Source organism: Callithrix jacchus, chromosome 19, assembly GCF_049354715.1.
Source record: "Callithrix jacchus isolate 240 chromosome 19, calJac240_pri, whole genome shotgun sequence".
Lineage (NCBI taxonomy): Eukaryota > Metazoa > Chordata > Mammalia > Primates > Cebidae > Callithrix > Callithrix jacchus.
Genome location: NC_133520.1, coordinates 32,959,705 through 32,981,428, shown reverse-complemented (window position 1 = coordinate 32,981,428; position 21,724 = coordinate 32,959,705). Strand labels below are relative to the sequence as shown.

The 21,724-nt window shown below is 48.3% G+C and overlaps 1 protein-coding gene across 3 annotated transcripts in view; it reads left to right on the top strand.

The window, feature by feature from the left end:
* Positions 1 to 21,724, top strand: part of BLACAT1 (BLACAT1 overlapping LEMD1 locus) — an 81,525-nt gene that overhangs the window by 38,165 nt on the left and 21,636 nt on the right. For 2 of the 3 annotated variants that reach the window (XR_008477921.2, XM_054248090.2), the window contains exon 4: positions 20,485 to 20,562. The gene's annotated coding sequence lies outside the window, so the exon portion shown is untranslated. Of the gene's footprint in view, positions 1 to 20,484; positions 20,563 to 21,247; positions 21,286 to 21,724 lie in introns of those variants that run through there. The other variant, XR_013529854.1, reaches the window with a different exon arrangement.

Sequence of the window (21,724 nt, the reverse complement as noted above, 5' to 3'; positions counted from 1 at the left end):
CACACACACACACCATGCATGCATACAGCATACACCACATACACACACCCACTGCACATACACACACACCCCACACCACACACACACACATCATGCATGCATACAGCATACACCACACACACACACACCATGCATGCATACATACAGCATACACCACATATACACACACCCACTGCACATACACACACCCCACACCACACACACACACCATGCATGCATGCATACAGCATACACCACACACACACACACACTGCACACACACACACACCCCACACCACACACACACACATCATGCATGCATACAGCATACACCACACACACACACCATGCATGCATACATACAGCATACACCACACACACACATCATGCATGCATACAGCATACACCACACACACACATCATGCATACATACAGCATACACCACACACACACACCATGCATGCATACATACAGCATACACCACACACATACACCCACTGCACACACACACACACCCCACACCACACACACACACATCATGCATGCATACAGCATACACCACACACACACATCATGCATGCATACAGCATACACCACACACACACACCATGCATGCATACATACAGCATACACCACACACACACATCATGCATGCATACAGCATACACCACACACACACCATGCATGCATACAGCATACACCACACACACACATCATGCATACATACAGCATACACCACACACACACACCCACTGCACACACACACACACCCCACACCACACACACACACATCATGCATGCATACAGCATACACCACACACACACATCATGCATGCATACAGCATACACCACAGACACACATCATGCATGCATACAGCATACACCACACACACACCCACTGCACATACACACACACACCACACACACACATCATGCATACATACAGCATACACCACATACACACACACCCACTGCACATACACACCCCCCCCCACACACACACACATCATGCATGCACCACATATACACACACCATGCATGCATACAGCATACACCACATATACACACACCCACTGCACACACACACACCCCACACCACACACACACACCATGCATGCATACATACAGCATACACCACATACACACACACATCATGCATGCATACAGCATACACCACACACACACATCATGCATGCATACAGCATACACCACACACACACACATCATGCATGCATACAGCATACACCACACACACACACCCCACACCACACACACACACACCCACTGCACATACACACACACCCCACACCACACACACACACCATGCATGCATACATACAGCATACACCACATATACACACACCCACTGCACATACACACACACCCCACACCACACACACACCCATCATGCATGCATACATACAGCATACACCACATACACACACACCCCACACCACACACACACACACACTGCACATACACACACACCCCACACCACACACACACACACCATGCATGCATACATACAGCATACACCACATATACACACACCCACTGCACATACACACACACCCCACACCACACACACACACATCATGCATGCATACAGCATACACCACATACACACACACCCACTGCACATACACACACACCTCACACCACACACACACACATCATGCATGCATACAGCATACACCACATACACACACACCCACTGCACATACACACACACCCCACACCACACACACACACATCATGCATACATACAGCATACACCACATACACACACACCCACTGCACATACACACACACCCCACACCACACACACACACATCATGCATGCATACAGCATACACAACATATACACACACCCACTGCACATACACACACACCCCACACACACACACACACCATGCATGCATACATACAGCATACACCACATACACACACACCCACTGCACATACACACACACCTCACACCACACACACACACATCATGCATGCATACAGCATACACCACATGTACACACACCCACTGCACATACACACACCCCCCCACACACACACACCATGCATGCATACAGTATACACCACATATACACAACACCCACTGCACATACACACACCCCACACACACACACACACACACACCATGCATGCATACAGCATACACCACATATACACAACACCCACTTCACATACACACACACCCCACACCACACACACACACACACTATGCATGCATACAGCATACACCACATATACACAACACCCACTGCACATACACACACACCCCACACACACACACACACCATGCATGCATACATACCGCATACACCACATATACACACACCCACTGCACATACACACACACCTCACACCACACACACACACACACCATGCATGCATACAGCATACACCACATATACACAACACCCACTGCACATACACACACACACCCCCACACACACACACCATGCATACATACAGCATACACCACATACACACACACTCACTGCACATACACACACCCCCCACACCACACACACACACACACCATGCATGCATGCAGCATACACCACATATACACAACACCCACTGCACATACACACACCCCCCACACCACACACACACACACACCATGCATGCATGCAGCATACACCACATATACACAACACCCACTGCACATACACACACACCCCACACCACTCACACACACATCATGCATGCATACATACAGCATACACCACATACACACAACACCCACTGCACATACTCACACACCCCACACCACACACACACACACACATCATGCATGCATACAGCATACACCACATACACACACACCCACTGCACATACACACACACCCCACACCACTCACACACACACATCATGCATGCATACAGCATACACCACATACACACAACACCCACTGCACATACACACATACACCCCACACCACACACACACACACATCATGCATGCATACAGCATACACCACATATACACAACACTCACTGCACATACACACACACCCCACACCACACACACACACACATCATGCATGCATACATACAGCATACACCACACATACACAACACCCACTGCACATACACACACACCCCACACCACACACACACACACATCATGCATGCATACATACAGCATACACCACACATACACAACACCCACTGCACATACACACACACCCCACACCACACACACACACACATCATGCATACATACAGCATACACCACATACACACAACACCCACTGCACATACACACACACCCCATAGCCCACACACACACACATCATGCATGCATACATACAGCATACACCACATATACACAACACCCACTGCACATACACACACACCACACACCACACACACACACACACACATCATGCATGCATACATACAGCATACACCACATATACACAGCACCCACTGCACATACACACACACCCCACACCACACATACACCTACAGAACATTCCACAGATATATCACACACACACTATACATACACACCCACTACACATACACACACATCCCACACCACACACACACACACAACCTGCAACACACCTCACAGCTACACCACACACCAGTATACATACACACCCACACCACATACATGTACACACACTACACACACATACATGCAGCACATACCACATATACACCACACCTACACATACACACACACCTCACACCACATACACACACCTACATACACCCCATACCACACACATACATACAGCACATGCTACATATACACCACACACACCACACCATACACACAAACACATATACATACACATACCATACACACACAGCATACCACACACATATAAACATACTACACACACACCACACACCTATACACACCATACATGCGTGTGTTCAGCACATACCATATATATACCACACACACTACATGCACACACTGTACATATACACACACACACACTGCACACATACACACACTACACATATGTACAGACACATCATTCACACCACACACACTACAGGCATATCACACACATCACACACACCCCATACACACCACCCCTTTTCCTCCCTCACCGTCTCACTAACACACTTACACACCATTCCACTCCTTTCAAAAGCTAACATAATTCCAAACAGACATGCGTGCCAAACTTGATGTTTCCAATACGGAACGAGGAATCATACAATATGTGGTCCTTTGTGATTGGCTTCATTCATCTAGCCTAATGTTTTCAAAGTTCATCCATGTTGTGGCACATATCAGTACTTCATTCTTTTCTATGCCTGAATACTATTCCATTGTATGGATGTGGCATGTTTAGCTTATTCATTCACCATTTGATGGAGAATGAAAGGTGGCTTCCACTTTTTTGCTATTATGGATTATGCTGCTCTAAATATTTAGGTACAAGTTATTGTATGGACACATTTTCAATTCTTTCAGGTAAAGATACCGAATGGAAATGTTGGCTCATATGATAGCTCCATATTTAACATTTTGGGAACCCGCCAAACTTTTCCAAAGCAGCCACACCATTTTACATTCCCACCAGTAATGTATGAAGCATTCCAATTTAAAATAAAGTTTTAACTGTAGAATTTTATTTAGGAAGGGATCCCAAGAAATACCAGGAGTGAAGTAGGGAAGGGAAACCGGGAAGGGAAGGCGGCCGATGAAGGATCATTATCAGGCAAATTACCCTTGGGAGTCACTTGCACCACAGAGTCATTCTATCTGGGAAGCAAAGGGGCAGAGGTTCCTTATACGCCAGCTCCCAACAGCCATTGGTTGAGGGTTTCTGGGGTATGTGTTAGTTTCCTGTGAATTACTTTTTGCTGGATGCAAGGTGTGTTAGTCCATTCTCACACTGCTATAAAGAACTGCCTGAGACTGGGTAATTTATAAAGGAAAGAGATTTAATTGACTCACAGTTCTGCAGGGGTGGGGAGGCCTTGGGAAACTTGCAATCGCAGCAGAAGGGGAAACAAACTCATCCTTCTTTACATGGCGGCAGGAAAGAGAAGAATGAGAGCTGAGTGAAGGGGAAAGCCCCTTATAAAACCATCAGATCTCTGGTGAGAACTCACTCACTATCACAAAAACAGTATGAGAGAAACCACCCTCATGATTGGATTATCTCCACCTGGTCCTGTCCTTGACACTTGGGTATTATTACAGGTCAAGGTGAGATTTGAGTAGGAACACAGAGCCAAACCCTATCACAAGGCAAGCAAAGCAACCACAGCAGGAGAAAGCCATCTGGCAAAGAAATGCAGATGCTGGCAGATGGTTAAGCACAGCTCTGTAGTTAGAGCAGAAGAGGTGAGCAGAGTGCCAACAGCATCTACTACATGGGGTGAACCAAAGTTCTTGCCCTCATGGAACTTACACTCTAATGAAAGAGCTATAAACAAACATAGGTACTGTACAGTCAGGTAGCACAAGAAGGGAAAAAGCAGATCAGAGTATGGAGGGGGATGGGGGATGCTGTGCTAGTACAGGTGGTCAGGGCAGGCATCTCTGAGGAGGTGAGATTCTAGTTGGGACCTAAATAGAATGAGGGACAGACTGTCTGAAGTCAGTTGCATGCCTGTATTAAAGTCTGGGCTGTGGGAAGAAGCGCTAAAACACTGAGTGGGGAATAACCTTGGTAGGTTGGGACAAGGGTTGGAGCAGCTGCAAGAGGTCCACAGTGGCTTCTGCAGAGTGAATGAGGCAGAGCTTAGTAGGAAATGAGATTTTTTAAAATGCAGCCAGGGGCCTCATCAAGTTGGGCCAGGTTGGAAAATAGTTTGAGTTCTATTCTAAAGGTAACAGAGGCCACTGGATGGGTGAGAATGGGAGAATTTTTAAAATATATTTCTGCTTTTGTTTCTTGGTATTGAAGCCATTGGATTTCAGTACTGAAATTTCCCTATCCCAATCTTTAGTGAGCCTGTTAGGTACCCAGAAGGTGCCAACACTTTGCTGCTGCTGCGTGTCCAAACCCAACGCTGCCACACTCATTCATTCCACTTGTTATGTTCCCAACACTGTCCTAGGCGTGGGTATGCAGCAGCGAATACATCTGACATAAGCCTTGCCCTTACACAGTATTCTACAAGGAAGAGATGAGTAAACAACATAAATATGCATTATAGGTTATGCATACAGAGCCCATACTAGGTCAAGGGTTTAGACTAGAGAAAAATGAAGGAGATGCAAGGGATATCAAGTGCTGAGGTGCTTTGAAATTTCAAACAGAGAGGTCAAGGATGACTTCCCCATGGGGCTGACACACTGAGACAGCACCTCTCAACTTGGCTGGCTTCCGGGAAATCTTCCCAGCTCCAGGGAATATGTCCATTTCCTTCCTAGCTGGGACCCTGTGGCCATAGCTGGATCTTCCAAGGAGAGAGAGCAGAGCAGGGACCCTGGAGCGGAAGACTGGGGAGTACTCATCAGATGGTCCAGACACATGGCCTGGGAGGAGGAGGAAGGGCTGGGTGGGGGAAGGAGAAGAAGAGGGCTGGGTCTGGCAAGCCACAGGGGAATATTGATGAGTTTTCTGGCAAGAAGTGACGGGGCTGGTGGGGATGGTGTAATGAAGACAGATGATCCCAGGCCAGCTCTGCTCATCTTCCTGCGGGAGGAAGAGGCAAAACCTGGGGGTGGGTGGGTGGGGAGTGGGCTTGCCAAGTGCCTGCTGGGCCCTCTTCTCTGGCACCTTAGCTCTCCAGCTGCCCCAGCTTCTCCCCGCCACCCCTCCTTCCTTCTCTCACCTCAGCTCACACTTTTCTCTCCTTCCTGCCCTGCTTTCTCTGGGGAGAAGTCCCTTTTCCCTCCCCCACTTTTCTCTCTTCTTTCTTCTCTCTTTCCTCATTTCTCCCATTTGCCTGTCTCTCCATAGCTCTCTTTTCTCACTTCTTTTTCTCTCTGCTGACTTCCACCCTCAGCCTCCTGACTGTGACCTGCAGAGCAATGCACTGTCTTTTCTCTGGGGATTTCCTGTAATTCTCTAAACAGCAGCCACCTCTGATTCTATCAACAATTTATTCAGTGCCCCCTGCATGGTAGGCACTTGCTGTGCCAGCCTGCAGACCAGGGATGCACAGTACCAGGGAAGGGGGAACATGGAATATTTGATTTTCCCTCCTGCCTCCCTCCTTCCTTTCCTCCCTCCCTCCCTCCTTTCCTCTCTCCCTTCCTTCCTTCCTTCTCTCCCTTCCTTCCTTCCCTCCTTCCTTCCTCTTTCTTGCTTTCTCCTTCCTCATTTCCTTCCTTCCCTCCCTCTTTCTTTCTTTCCTTCCTTTCTTTCAATTGTAGCAAAATACACAGAACATAAAATTTGCCACTAGTGACATTGATTGATTGATGGATGGATGGATGGATGGATGGATGGATAGATGGAGTCTCGCTCTGTTGCCTAGGCTGAGTGCACAATCTCAGCTCACTGCAACCTCCACCTCCCAGGTTCAAGCAATTCTCCTGTCTCAGCCTCCCTAGTAGCTGGGATTACAGGTGTGCACCACCACTCCTGGCTAATTTTTGTATTTTTATTAGAGACGGGGTTTCACCATGTTGGCCAGGCTGGTCTTGAACTCCTGACCTGGTGATCTGCCCACCTTGCCAAGGTGCTCCCAGATGTGAGCCACCATGCCCAGCCTGGGTTATACCATATTTTGTTTATCCATTCCTCTATCAGTTGATAGAATTTGAGTTGTTTAGGACACTGAATTTTGAAGCAGAAGCCCTAGTGTTGAGTTCCATGCCACTCCTACCCGTGTGGTCTTCAGCAGCAATGTATATCTTTGAGCACTGACAATTTCACCTGTGAAATGGAACGGTAAGCTTTTAAGTCTCTAGTGCTCTTTTAGAGCATAAGAAAAATGATCTACGGTTTTCTAGCTTTTTCTAGCTTGGTAAGTTGGAAACTGCCTCTCACCTCTCTCCTTCTGCACCTCTCCCATTTGCTATTGAGTTTGGAATCGATGTTCAATAAAAAAATTCATGTGCCAAAGTCAGGTGGACTAATGTCTATTGTTGTGTTCATTGTCACCTAGACCATTTTCCTTATTTATTTACTGAGACAGAGTCTTGCTCTGTCACCCATCCTGGAGTGCAGTGGTGTGATCTTGGCTCACTGCAAACTACGTCTCCCGGGTTCAAGCGATTCTCCTGCCTCAGCCTCCAGAGTAGTTGGAATTACAGGCACCTGGCATCACACTTTGCTAATTTTTGTATTTTTAGTAGAGCTGGGGTTTCTCTTTGTTTGCCAGGCTAGTTTTGAACTCCTGACCTCAAAGTGATCCATCTGCCTCGGCCTCCCAAATCCCCAGTTGGGATTACAGGCGTGAGCCACTGTGCCTGGCCCACTTTACTGATTTAAACATGCATTAGTTTTCAAATTTTAGTATCTTTGAAATGTGCCTAACTTCAAAGTTTACAACCAATGGTTGTATAATAACTAATAAAGCTCTTTATTTTTCTAGCAGTTTGTAAAACAATTGTGCTTATTCCAATCAGTGGTTCAAAGTTAGTGTAATATGCTAGGAATAGGTCAGTGAACAGCAGCATGAACAATAAGAGAAATAAAAACTGACTTCCTAATGGAACATTTTTGACGCATGTTAACAGATATTCTGGCCTGTGAACTGCCAGCTAAATGAGTTGGTTGAGATGGAAATACTGATTTACTTGAGCTGACATAAATAATGTCAACATCATTTAAAGCATCATGCAGGCACACCTTGCTGGCACTTGGCCGCCATGGTAGGGTCGTAGATTCCATGAGAAAATATATGTGAATAGACTTTGTGAACCGAGACGCTAGATGGTAGTGCACGGCGGGGTTATTAGTCTCTCATTCTCCCAAAGCACTGCCTCCTTGCCCTGCCCCCTCCAGCCCTCTCCAACATGGGAGAAGTCACATACAAATACTGAATATTTTTACCTTCATTAAAACAGGCCAGATATCATAATTACATCCCAGGGAGCAGAGGGCTCCATCTGAAGGGAGGAGAGGGAGGTGGATGAAAGTCAGTCAGACATGCAGAATTCATGAGTTTGGCTAATTGAGCACGTCCACTAAGAACAGATCTTAGCTGATTGGGAAGAAAACCATACCTGGTTGTCCTGGCCGTGCTCAAACCTTGTCTCCTCCCAGAGCCTTGAACTGGGCCAGCCTGCTTCTGAATTCTCATGGCAGGCCCTTGGTCAGGGCCTGAGCACTACCTGCTCCTGTGGCTGTCCTTTCTCCAGCGAGACTGTGAATGAGTTGAGAGCAGAGGCATTCTGTGAATTCTTTTCTGTGAGTTTCCTCATGGGTGTGTGGTAGGAATGCAGCAGAAATATGGAGAGGAGTCAGGAATCAGGGCAGTGTTCCTCAAAGTGTCAATCCAGACCATTTGCATGGGCTATCACCTGCTGGGGCTGGTTACAAACGAAATTCCTGGGAAGAGATTGTATTTCAGAGGGTAGGGCCCAGGAATCTGCATTTAAACAATCTATGCCAAATAATTCTATGCTCAGTAAAGTTAGAAAACCACCAAGTCTAAGGATTAAACTAGGTGATCTTGTAGGTGCTTTCCAACGCAACAGCCTGTGATGTACTTTGCTGTCTTCTAAGCATTCAGTCCCCCTCCTCCTTGCCCTGAAAGCCTACCATGAGCCTGACTTCTGCCAGTGTAGGAAACTGATGCTCAGCCAATGCTTAGGAAAAGAGTCAAAGGAGAGACTAGCATTGGCTGTCCCTGCTCCCTGCGAGAAGCAAGGAGGGTGGGGGAGGACAAGACGGGGCTGTGGCCTGGGAAAGGGGAAGGACCAGGGCAGGAGGGGGCTGAATGAGCGAGCAGGAGGAGCCTTGGACCTTGACAGTCACTGGGCACTAGGGACCCTGCTGGTCCCATTCCCCCCGCACTGCCTGCCCACCCAGCTAGCCTGCCCAGAAGGAGAGAATACTGCTAGCCAGACACTGCTGTGCTTTGATCACCAAGAGAAACTCACTACCACCAAGAAGAATGGGCTGCTGAGGTTTAACAGGACTAATGTCAGAGGATGAGGAACAACTCATGGGGCCTTTGTCTGCACCAAGCCACTCACGCAGAGCCACTGGCTCTGGACCACTGCCATGGAGATTCCTGTCCTTGATCCTCCAGCCATGTCCCTGATGCTCCCCTTGTCTGAGGTGAGCATGCTCAGGGTTTGACAATGCCTGGTGCAGCTACTGTTTACTGTGTCCTGCCCTGAGCTAAGCACTTTACGTGCATTACCTCATTTAATCTCTGTGCCAACCCTACTAATAAACCCCTTTTGCCGATGGGAAAACTGACATTTTGAGGTATGGTGTAACTTGCACAATGTCACCTGGTTTATTCATTTGTTCTTTCTTTCTTCCTTTCTCTTCCTTTCACTTTCTTTCTTTTCTTACTTTTATTTTGTGACGGAGTCTCTCTGTTGCCCAGGCTGGAGTACAGTGGTGCAATCTCGGCTCACTGTAACCTCTGTCTCCCGGGTTCAAGTGATTCTCCTGCCTCAGCCTTCCAGTAGCTGGGACTACAGCTGCACTTAGCTAAATTTTGCATTTTTTAGTAGAGATGGGATTTCACCATGTTGGCCAGGCTGGTCTCAAACTCCTGACCTCAGGTGATCCACCCACCTTAGCCTCTTAAAGTGCTGGGATTACAGGCATAAGCTACCATGTCTGGCCTGGTTATTTCAACTGGTGAGTGTTTTATCTCTTTCTCAGATGTCCAGCTCTATCCCTGTTGCTCTTCTCTTCATCCTTTCCAGCCTGGCCCCGTCCCTCATATAACAAGGGACCTGGAACTCAACCTAGCATGAATGCTCTAGGGGTTCTCTCCTGGTGTGGGACACTCCTTCTGTTGATGCAGCCCTGTGGTGGGCTTTTCTGGAAGCCTCACCATACTGGTGTTCGACCTGAGCTTGCTGTCAGGTGAAGCCCTTGAAGGATGCTTTCTGATCCTAACTCCTGATTCTATTTTTATATAATGGGGATTCAGGCACAGGTATCTACATTCATCCCTATTAAATATTTTTACCTACCTGCTTCTTGATTCTGTCTGCTATGTCCCCTATGGACACATACACAGATGAATTAATCCTCCTCTTTCTCAGAAGACAGATAGATATTTTGAACAATCTACTCCATAGGAACCATCTGTTTTCCACTCTTATCCTTCAAAGTAATGAAACAGAAGTTGTGTAATGTTCCCTGCAGGGTTTTCCTGGTCACATTGAATACTCAGGCAAGACAGCTTCATGACCAAGCATGCAGGCTCTGGGTCCGACTGGCTGGGTTGGAATCCCAGACTGAGCATGGAGCCTTGTGGCCTTGAGAAATTAATGTAGCCTCTGTACTTCAGTGTTTTTCTCTGTAAAATGGGATAACGGTATCTTTCTCACTTGTTATTCTGAGAATTAAATGTGATAGCTGGCTGGGCGCAGTGGCTCACACCTGTAATCCCAGCACTCTGGGAGGCCGAGGTGGGTGGATGGCTTAAGTCCAGGAGTTCGAGACCAGCATGGCCAACATGGTGAAACCCCATCTCTAATAAAATTTTTTTAAAAAATAGCTGGGCAAGGTGGCATGTGCCTATCATCCCAGCTACTCAGGAGGCTGAGGCATGAGCATCGCTTGAACCTGGGAGGTGGAGATTGCAGTGAGCCGAGATTGTACCACTACACTCCAGCCTGGGAGACAGAGTGAGACCCTATCTCTCATACACACATACAAAAAAATGTGATAGTAATTGGGCAGTAAATGTGTCTGCCTCCTCGTTGTCTCTTCCAGCTTCTCTGGGTCCCCCCATCTTGCCTTCCTGTCCTAACACCCTCCCACATCTGCTTGACCTTAGTCATAAAGAGGAATACAGAATTTCTGTGATGAAAGGGCTTCAGATGCAGTCCAACACAGCCCTTTGTTGTACAGATGAGAAAACCATAGTGCCTCCTGCCATTCCTCTGTTGCTTTATTTTGCTCCGAAGTCGGGTTATTTCCAGCACTCCAGTTGCCACCTTTTCTCTCTCCTGCTCACATAGCAATCAGATCAGGCTGCTTTTCCCCAGTGCAATCAGTGAGCTCCCAGCCTCCAGCTTGCCGAATTTATGGCTCTCTGCCGGCTTGTGGGGTCCTTAGGGGTCTGTGCAGCTCAGGAGTTATAGGCCAGCTGAGACAGGGCTTTCAGTGCACTTGGCCCAAATTGTCAGTCACCTCCTGGGGCCGGTTGCATGGAAGAAAGACAATAGAATACCAAGGCCAATATGCTGACCACATTTTTATGCTCTTCATTCAAATCCAAAATTTTCCCCATGGGGCATGCTGGGAGCTGTTCAGAAGAGAAAGGCAGAGATCATTCTCCAACCAGCCAGGAAAGGAGGACTACAGGGAGGATGCCACATGTCTGAGCAGTTTACATTCCTTCTCAGAAGACATTGTGCCCATGTGCCAGGGCAGTGCAATGACAGAGGGTGGCTGGGTGGGAGCTCTGCTTTCTCTGAATTCTCCATTAATCCCTCCAAACAAAGATTAATAGTTAAGTAACTAGCTTTTAGATAATTCTCAACTTCCTCTTCCCAATCAAAGCACCAACTTTAGCCCCTTTAATACAGAAATTCTGGCGCCAGCCCTCTGCCAGAGAGAAGGAGGTGTAGCCTATCTAGGCTATTTAAGGCAGTTTTGTAATGGAGGGGTTAGGTGTTGTATAGCTAGCTTTCTTTCCAAGTAATGGCTGGGCACAGTGGCTCATATTTGTAATCCCAGAACTTTGGGAGGCCAAGGCAGGTGGATCACCTGAGGTCAGCAGTTTGAGACCAACCTGGCCAACATGGTGATACTCTCGTCCCTACTAAAAAAAGCCAAAAAAAAATTGGGCATGGTGGCAGGCGCCTATAATCCCAGCTACTTGGGAGGCTGAGGCAGGGGAATTACCTGAACCCAGGAGATGGAGGTTGCAGTGAGCCAAGATTATGCCACGGCACTCCAGCCTGGGTGACAGAGTGAGACTCTATCTCAAAAAAAAAAAAAATCATTTCTTAAGATAAAGGACATTCTAGGCTAGGCACAGTGGCTCACACCTGTAATCCCAGCACTTTGGGAGGCCAAGGCAGGCAGATCACTTGAAGCCAGGAGTTCCAGACCAGCCTGAGCAACATGGCAAAATCCCATCTCTACTAAAAATGCAAAAAATTAGTTGGGCATGGTGGCACATGCCCGTAGACCCAGCTATTCAGGAGGCTGAGGTGGGAGAATCACCTGAGCCCAAGGCTGCAGTGAGCTGATATTGTGCTACTGCATTCCAGCCTGAGTGACAGAGTGAGACCCTATCTCAAAAAAAAAAGAGAGAGAGATAAAGGACATTCTAACAACACTAAGAGCGGTGGTGAGAGAGAGAGAGAGAGAATGGACAAAATGTCAGACTAAGGAACCATCTTTAAATTGAATTAATTTGGAATTCTTAAAATGCCAGTAGATGGTCTTTGCATTTGCTTTTTGCAGTAGCAATGTGACCCCCTGGGGCTGGAGTCTGAGATATGGGATGAACTCAGGGCCTGCCACTTAGCAACATGTGACTTTGGGTAAGTTAACTGACAGTCTTGAACGTCAGTAGACTTGCCTTCGATTTCCTCATCTGTAAAACGGGAAGGATAGCACTTATCTCATCAGGTGGCTGGGCAGACAGTGGGAGAGGAAGAAATGGACCATCTATGGAGCATCTATGAAAAGACAGGCATGTCGAGATAGGATGTTTCATTTAATCCTCAAGACAACCTAATGAGGTAGGTGTTATCATGACCATTTTACAGATGAGGAAACTGAGACTCAGAGGTTAAGTAATTTGCCCAAGGTCACTCACAAACCCACAGTTAGCACCTGTGTCTGCTTGAATGCAAAGCCCACACTCTTTCCAGAAGGGCAGGCAGAAAGGAGGGAAGAGAAGGAAATAGATTGGGGCAACAGCTCCTGGTCCTGACCTCAATTTTCTCTGCAAAATAGAAAGCAAGATCATCTACTGAGATGGGGAGGCAGAGAAGTGTCAGGAGTGGTGTAGGTTTGGAGAAGCTTCTGTGGCCCCAGGACAGAGAACTTACCCATCCTCAGAGATAATGTTGCTAAAAAGTTGTTCAGCACCTGGTTTTCTCTGAGACATGCTCCTTAGGGGAAGGGTTGCTGTCTTATTCATAAAGAAGAAACATATTTTATCATTTGCTTATTGCAAACCAATACCTAGTACAATGCTTGGCGTGGAGTAGTAAATTTATGTATGTATGTATTTATTTTTTTTGAGACAGAGTTTCCCTCTTGTTGCCCAGGCTATAGTGCAGTGGTGCAGTCTTGGCTCACTGCAACCTCTGCCTCCTGGGTTCAAGTGATTCTCCTGCCTCAGCCTCCCAAGTAGCTGGGATTACAGGCACCCACCACGCCCGGCTAATTTTTTGTATTTTTAGTAGAGACGGGTTTTCACCATGTTGGGCAGGGTGGTCTTGAACTCCTGACCTCAGATGATCCGCCCACCTTGGCCTCCCAAAGTGCTGCGATTACAGGCATGAGCCACCAAGCCTGGCCAATTTGTGTATTTAGTAAATAGTATGGAGGCCCTACTATGTAGTGGTTCTGCTGTAGGTACTGGGGATCCTTACATTCTAACAGGAGACTTGGACAGTAAACACAGAAGCCAATAAATAAAACCTTCTCAGTTAGAAATAAAACAATGGGCCAGGTGCGGTGGCTCATGCCTATAATCCCAGCACTTTGGGAGGCCGAGGCTGGTGGATCACGAGGTCAAGAGATCAAGACCATCCTGGTCAACAAGGTGAAACCACATCTCTACTAAAAATACAAAAATTAGCTGGGCATGTTGGTGCGCGCCTATAGTCCCAGCTACTCGGGATGCTGAGGCAGGAGAATTGCTTGAACCCAGGAGGCGGAGGTCTCAGTGAGTGGAGATCGTGCCATTGCACTCCAGCCTGGGTAACAAGAGCGAAACTCCGTCTCAAAACAACAACAACAACAACAGCAACAACAACAAAAAGAAATAAAACAATGAATAAATTAAGATAGAGTAAGGAGATGGAGAGTGCCTGCTGCAATAGGGAGCTTCTCTCAGGAGGTAACATTTGAGATACACCTGGAATGATGGGCATCCCTGCCAAGATGATGGAAGGGTGTTCCAGGCAGAAGGAACAACAAGTGTGAGGCCCTGAGCAAGAACATCTTGGAATGTTCAGGGGAGCCAGAAGGAAGGCTTGTGAGGAGCCAGAAGGAAGCTAGAGAGGAGGTGAGTGTGGGGGAGAGTTGTAAATGAGAGAAGGGTCAGACCGAGTAAAACCTCATAAGCCAAGTTAAGAAGCTTGGATTTTATTCTAATTCCAGTAAGAAGTCTTTGGAAGGTTTTAAGCAGTGGGAGGGATGTGATCTGATTTGTGTTTCAAAACACTCATTCTGGCTTTTAGATAGAAAGTAGACTGTAGCGGGAAGAATGAGTGGAAGCAGGAGACCAGGGAGGAAGCTGGTGCAGTCATCCAGGAGAGGGGCGAGAACACCAGACTCAAGGGGCAGCCAGGGAGACAGACAGAAGTGGTTGGATTTGAGCAATGGGTCTGGCTGATAGATCAGCTGTGGAAGGGTGAGAAATGGAGAGGAATCAAGGATGTTTTCTACGTTTTTGGACAGAGCTGACGGTCCTATTACTGGAGCAGGAGCAATTGGGAGCAAAAGATATAGAAGTCAAGAATTCCATCATGGACATGTTAAATTCCAAGTTCCTAGCAGACATCTGTTATGGGTTGACTTGTGTCTCCCAAAAAGCAGTCCTAATCCCCAATACCTGTCAATGTCATCTGTTGGGAAATAGGGTCTTTGTAGATGTAATAAGATAAGGTCATGAGGGTGGCCCTAATCCAATTTAACTATCATTCTTATAAGAAGAGATCAATTTGCCAGGCACCGTGGCCCACTCCTGTAATTCCAGCACTTTGGGAGGCTGAGGCAGGTGGATCACCTGAGGTCAGGAGTTCGAAACCAGCCTGGCCAACCTGGTGAAACCCCGTTCTACTAAAAATACAAAACTTAGCTGGGCATGGTGGCAGGCACCTGTAATCCCAGCTACTTGGGGGGCTGAGGCAGGAGAATTGCTTGAACTTAAGAGGCAGAGGTTGCAGTGAGCTGAGATTGCACCATTGCATTCCAGCCTGGGTAACAAGAATAAAACTTTGTCTTACAAAAAAAAAAAGAAGAAGAAGTAGAAAGGATCAATTTCAACAAAAACACGTAGAGAAGAACAGCATATGAAAATGCAGACACAGAAGGAAGATGGTCTCACGGTGATGAAGATGGCAGAGACTGGAACAATGCTGCTACAAGCCTAGGAACGCCTGGGGCCACCAGACGCTAGAGGAGGCAAGGAAGGATCCTCCCCTAGAGGGTTCAGAGGCAGTCTGACCCTGCCAACACCTTCATTTTGAACTTCTGGCCTCCAGAACCGTAAGACAATAGTTTCTGCCATTTTAAGCCACATAGTTTGCAGTGCTTTGTTAAAGCAGCTCTAGGAAGCTAATGCAACAGCTGAGTGAAGAGGTCAAATAAGCATTTGGATATGCAAGCCTGGGGCTTAGGAGAGAGCTTGGTTTCTAAAGCCATAGGAATAATATTGCCTAGAGAGTGAGTTTGGGAGAATTGAGAGGAGAAAAGAGCCCACGGAGAGGCAGAGGAATGGCCAGTGAGGCAGGGGGGCCGGGAAGTGTCTCAAGGGAAGAGTTGGAAGGAGAGAACAGAACAGAACATCAATTATGTCACACACTCATGACGACGGGTGAAACTGAACTGGCTTCAGCATTTGGATTTTACAAGATGGAGACTGTTGATGATTTTGACAAGAGAAGTGTCAGCAGGGTGGTGAAGACAGAAGTCAAACTGGAGTGAGCTGAGGAGTGATAAAGGTAAGAAAGTGTAGAGTAATTACAGAGAACTATCTTGAGTTTTGCTGTAAAATGACAAAGAAAAGGGCTATTACCTAGAAAAAGGTGTGGGAGTCAGGAAAGGTTTCTTTGTTTTTTTTTAAAGGTTAGCCAACATGAAGGCATGCTTTCCTGTATGTGGAGGTGATTCAGGGTTGAAGGAGAAACTGATGATTCAGAGAAGACAGGGTATAATTTCAAGGAGGAAAGTCATGAAGAAGTGAGAGTGGATGGGATCCAGTGCAAACATACAGTTAGCCCTAAGTAGGAATGGAGACTTTTCCTCTATTACAGCTGCGGGAAAGGCAGAGAACATGAGTAGATTGTGTAGATGGGTTGGTGGATTGGGATGGGAACATGAAGTGATTCTCATCTGTTTGCATCCATTTGTATTTAGTACATCAATGAAGTATGAGTTGAGGGATGGTATTGGAGGTTTGAAGAGAGAGAGGGCCCGGCCCAGTCAATTGAGAGAGAAGGTATGAAATACTCTTCTGCGAGAAAGGGAAGAAGAATATACCAGGGAAGTGTAGGATCTCGCACAGAATGCTTCCTTTCTGTCCCAACCCTTCTACCAATACCACTAGATGTGAGAGTCCAAAGGGTTTTTTTAAAAAAAGGCCTCTAAAGTTCCCACTGATGATATGCCCCAGAGTCTGAGGTGACCCGGCCTGCTCTCCGTGTGGCTGAGAGAGTGTCTCTTTGTGCTGGCTGATGAATGGCTGCCCTGCACTGTCCTAGGACCTCAATCTCTGGAGGGTAACAGGAGAAAGCACACTCCCCTCCTTAGGCTGTGCACCTTCTGCTCTCAGCTTTCTTTGGGGCCACAGGGTGCCTGGGCAAGTAGCTAGCTCACTAAGCAGAGAAGAACAGCACTAGGTCAGCAGATCAGGAGTCTCTCCCTGCCCTAACCTCTCTCAACAGAATGGGGCCTGCTGAGGGCTGCCCAGACCCATGGCCTTTCCTCCCCATGACTTCTGCTTTGTCCCCACACATCTCTTATTACTTGCAGGCATTTGAATCTCTCAGTAGAAAGTGAGCCTGCTGGGATGCTATTTACCTCTGTGACTGTGGGTCTGAACTGTAGAATTTCTGGGCTGGAAAACATCTCACCTGGTTAACCATCTCATCAGGTCATCCTTGCCTGAAGAAATGGCACAGTGCAAACCTTCAGGCCAGCATGACCTTCTGAAGGAGACTCTATGATTTTCCTCGATAATGCATCTCGGTGCTTCGAACCACAAAACTCCATTCAGTTCAACAAAAGCGTATGGAGTGCCTATTTTAGTGTTGTTGTTTTGTTGTTTTACATATTATCTCATTAAAGTATTCCATTATTTATTTTGGACAGTTAATATATGCACATGGTACAACATCAGAACTGCTTAGAGGTGGAAACATGAAAGTAGGTGCCCCATCCACTCAGATCCCCTTCCAGAAGTATCTGTCATTAGCAGTGGCTTGTGTATGTTTCCATAGACATTCCACACATATACAATTTCATTTCATCTTCAAGACAGCCTTCTCAGATGGATATTTTTATTTTGAGACTGAGTCTTGCTCTGTCACCCAGGCTGTAGTGCACTGGCGTGATCTCGGCTCACTGCAATCTCTGCCTCCCAGGTTCAAGCAACTCTCCTGCCTCAGCCTCCCGAGTAGCTGGGACTACAAGCCCACACCACCACACCTGGCTAATTTTTGTATTTTTAGTAGAGACAGGGTTTTGCCATGTTGGCCAGGCTGGTCTTGAATTCCTGACCTCATGATCCACCCACCTTGGCCTCCCAAAGTGCTGGGATTACAGGCGTGAGCCACTGCGCCTGGCTCAGATGGGTATCTTAAATCCCATTTGGCGATGAGGGAAACATGGCTCAGAAAGTGCTCAGAGTGTGTTGGTGACAGTGGCAATTCCCATCGAAGTGCATCTAAGTCCAAAGCCCAAACAGTTTCTGCTATAACATGTTCCCAAATCTACCATTTAATCATTTCCTTCTCTTCCACCACAGCCACTCACATCAGCAGGGCTGGCTCCAGAGCCTTGGTGTGCAGGGCCCTGTCCTAGGTGCTGAAGGCTCTTGTAGAGCCAGGGAATTACTTAGCCCCTATCATCATGGGCGCAAGGTCGAGCTGGGAGGCTAGCAAATACCTGAAGTCTAGTACAGAAAAGGCAGGGAGCCACAAATTCTGCTGGCCAATGAATCTGTACATGGTACTAAGCAAGCCACTGCCCCTTTCTGACTCTGTTTCCCTATCTGTCCTAGGGAAGTAAATTTAACTTGCAGGGCTCTTGTAAGAATCTAGGTCTAGTAAATGTACTAGGAAAGCATACAATCCCAGCACATGGAAAGGTAGTCTAGCCAGTGCTATGGATAGCTTCCCCCAGGTGAAGGCCAGTGCTCACTGAATGAGGCAGTGAACAGAGTGGGGCAGGCCACTATGGAGTGACAGGTCGAAACAGGATGTCTTCATCTATGTTCTTTATTTTGGGGTTGTCTTCAGCAGGCACAAACTTGGTCCAATTGCAACCATCAGAGACTACAAGTAAAATGGGGCTACAGTGTAGGATTGGGCTCAGAGAGAGCAGCACACAGGTGAGCCTCTTTCAAAACATCAGCCTTTGGAACCTGGAGAAGTCTGCCTGGATTATATCCACAAATACAATTCTGGGCAGCTCTCTAGTTCCCGCAGGTCCTTCCCAGGCCCACTTCACTCTGCTGTGTGCTCTCTCTCTGCAAGTTGGATGATTTGTTGCCTTCTCATGAGCCAGTTACTAACAGGTCAAGGGCCTCTCTACAGGCATCTCCTAACCAGAACTCTTCCCTTGCCCCTCACCATCCCATCTTCACCCAGCTTTCTTTCATCCTTTAGATCTCATTCCTCAGAGAAGCCTTTCTGGGCTCCCTAAGCAAGAGTAAGAGTCCCCATTATTCACACTCTCCAAATGTCTCCTGATTACACTAGTCAGTCTCCATCTTGTCCACTGGACTGTGCATTCCAGGGGACTGGGCACCACACACACTGGTTCACCTGTGTATACCCCCAAAGCCTAGCACAGAGCCTGGCATGGAAGACATGCTGCATTATTATTGAATGAATGGCTGAAGTTAGTCAATCCTGCCTCTTGGGTTCAAACCTTGCCTGTACCTTGGTTTAGCCATTTCCTGACAATTAGCACCTCTCTCACTGCTATAGCACCTCTGGCTCCAGTATTTGTTGCTTTTTTTTTTCCTTACATGATTGTCTCATCTGGATCTTCTTTTGCATTCCTTACACCCAGCCCTTGTCATGGCAGGGGTGGTGGTGGTGGGAATCCTACATATTTCTTGCTGAATGAATGACTTCTTGGCAGGAAGCTGCTTTGAACCAGAGGGCACTTCCTTCCAGGAAGTTAATGAACTGTCTGCCAAGGTGGGCCAAAGGAAGGTCCCGGAAATGAGTAACAAGATTGGGCTGGAGTTAAGGGGGCTGGAGAGAGGAGAAAAGCAAAGATCCTTAGTGCCATCTCTTCTTTGTCATTGTGTGTGGGGCAGGAGATGGGCCGTGGTCACTGAAGGAATCCTCTCCGAGGGCTCTAAAACACCTCTCTGACTGAAGTGGACTGGGCTCAGGTAACCGACCCCTCCTGCTCCCCCACTTCCGCCTCCTTGGGAAGGGGGCGTGGCGGGAGAGAAGGAAGGATACTGGGATCTCCGGCCTCTGGGCCTCTTTTTCCCCAGTATCTCATTCCCCAAGACCCGAGCCAGAATTGGGAGGGGAGGGGGTTGAGGCCGAGCCGGGTGGCGGGGGAGGGGCGGCGCGGCCAGCAGGCTGGTGTCCCCTGGTGTCTGGAGCCGAGGCCCCGGGCTCTCGGCCCCCGCGAAGCGAGGCGAGCCGGAGCTGTGCAGTGAATGCAAAGAGCCGGGCGAGCTCCCAGCCCGGCGCCGCCGACGGCGTCCTCAGCCACAGCCCAATGAGAAGAGAGCAGATAATTTATTCTCTAATCCTGGTTCGGGTGCCCGGCGCTGGCTAGTGGCGGGGGTAGGAGGGGTGGGCCTCCTCCTCCTCTGTCCCCCTCCCCCGCCCCTGCGGGCTCCCGGCCTCACACACACACATTTCCTGACAATTAGCGAGCACACCTTGGCCGCGCGGCCTCCGGCTGCGGCGCCGCAGCTTTTGTCTCCCGCCCGCCGGGCTGCGAGGTGCTGGCGTCTGGGCGCGAAGTTGCGGCTCCGACTCGCTGCTCCGGAATGCCGGCTGCCCGCGGCCGTCGAAGGGGGGGCGCGGAGGGCGGGGTGAGCCGGGCAGGCCGGCCCCGGGGCTGGGGGGCCGCCAAAGAGAGAAGAGAGACAAAAGTAAGGCAGCGCTGGCCCCTCTTCCTTTGTTATAACCCTGAGTGTGTGCGGGCGTGAGCGCGCGCGGGAGTGTCTGTGCGCGAGGGTGTGCATGTGTGTGTGTGTGCATGTGCGCGCAGTGTGTGCGCGCGTGTGTGCAAATGCCTGCATGTGTGTGTGCAGGTCGGGACCGGCCGGGGGCGGCGGGACCCGAAGGCGCGAGGCGGCTTCGCCCGAATGGGAGTTGAATCGCGTCCCAGTCTTTCTAGCTGTGCCCGGAACTCGGGCGTGCGGGCAGGTAGCCGTCCCGCTCTCGCAGCTCCAACGGGGACTGGGCTTGGAGTTTGTTCACAGGCTGAGCCGGTGCCGGGGGTGTCGCAGCCTGGGCCGGGCCTGCAGGGGTGGGGAAGGAAGAAGCTCTTGCTGAGGGTCTGCCCCGACCGCAGAGGGCGCAAGAGGG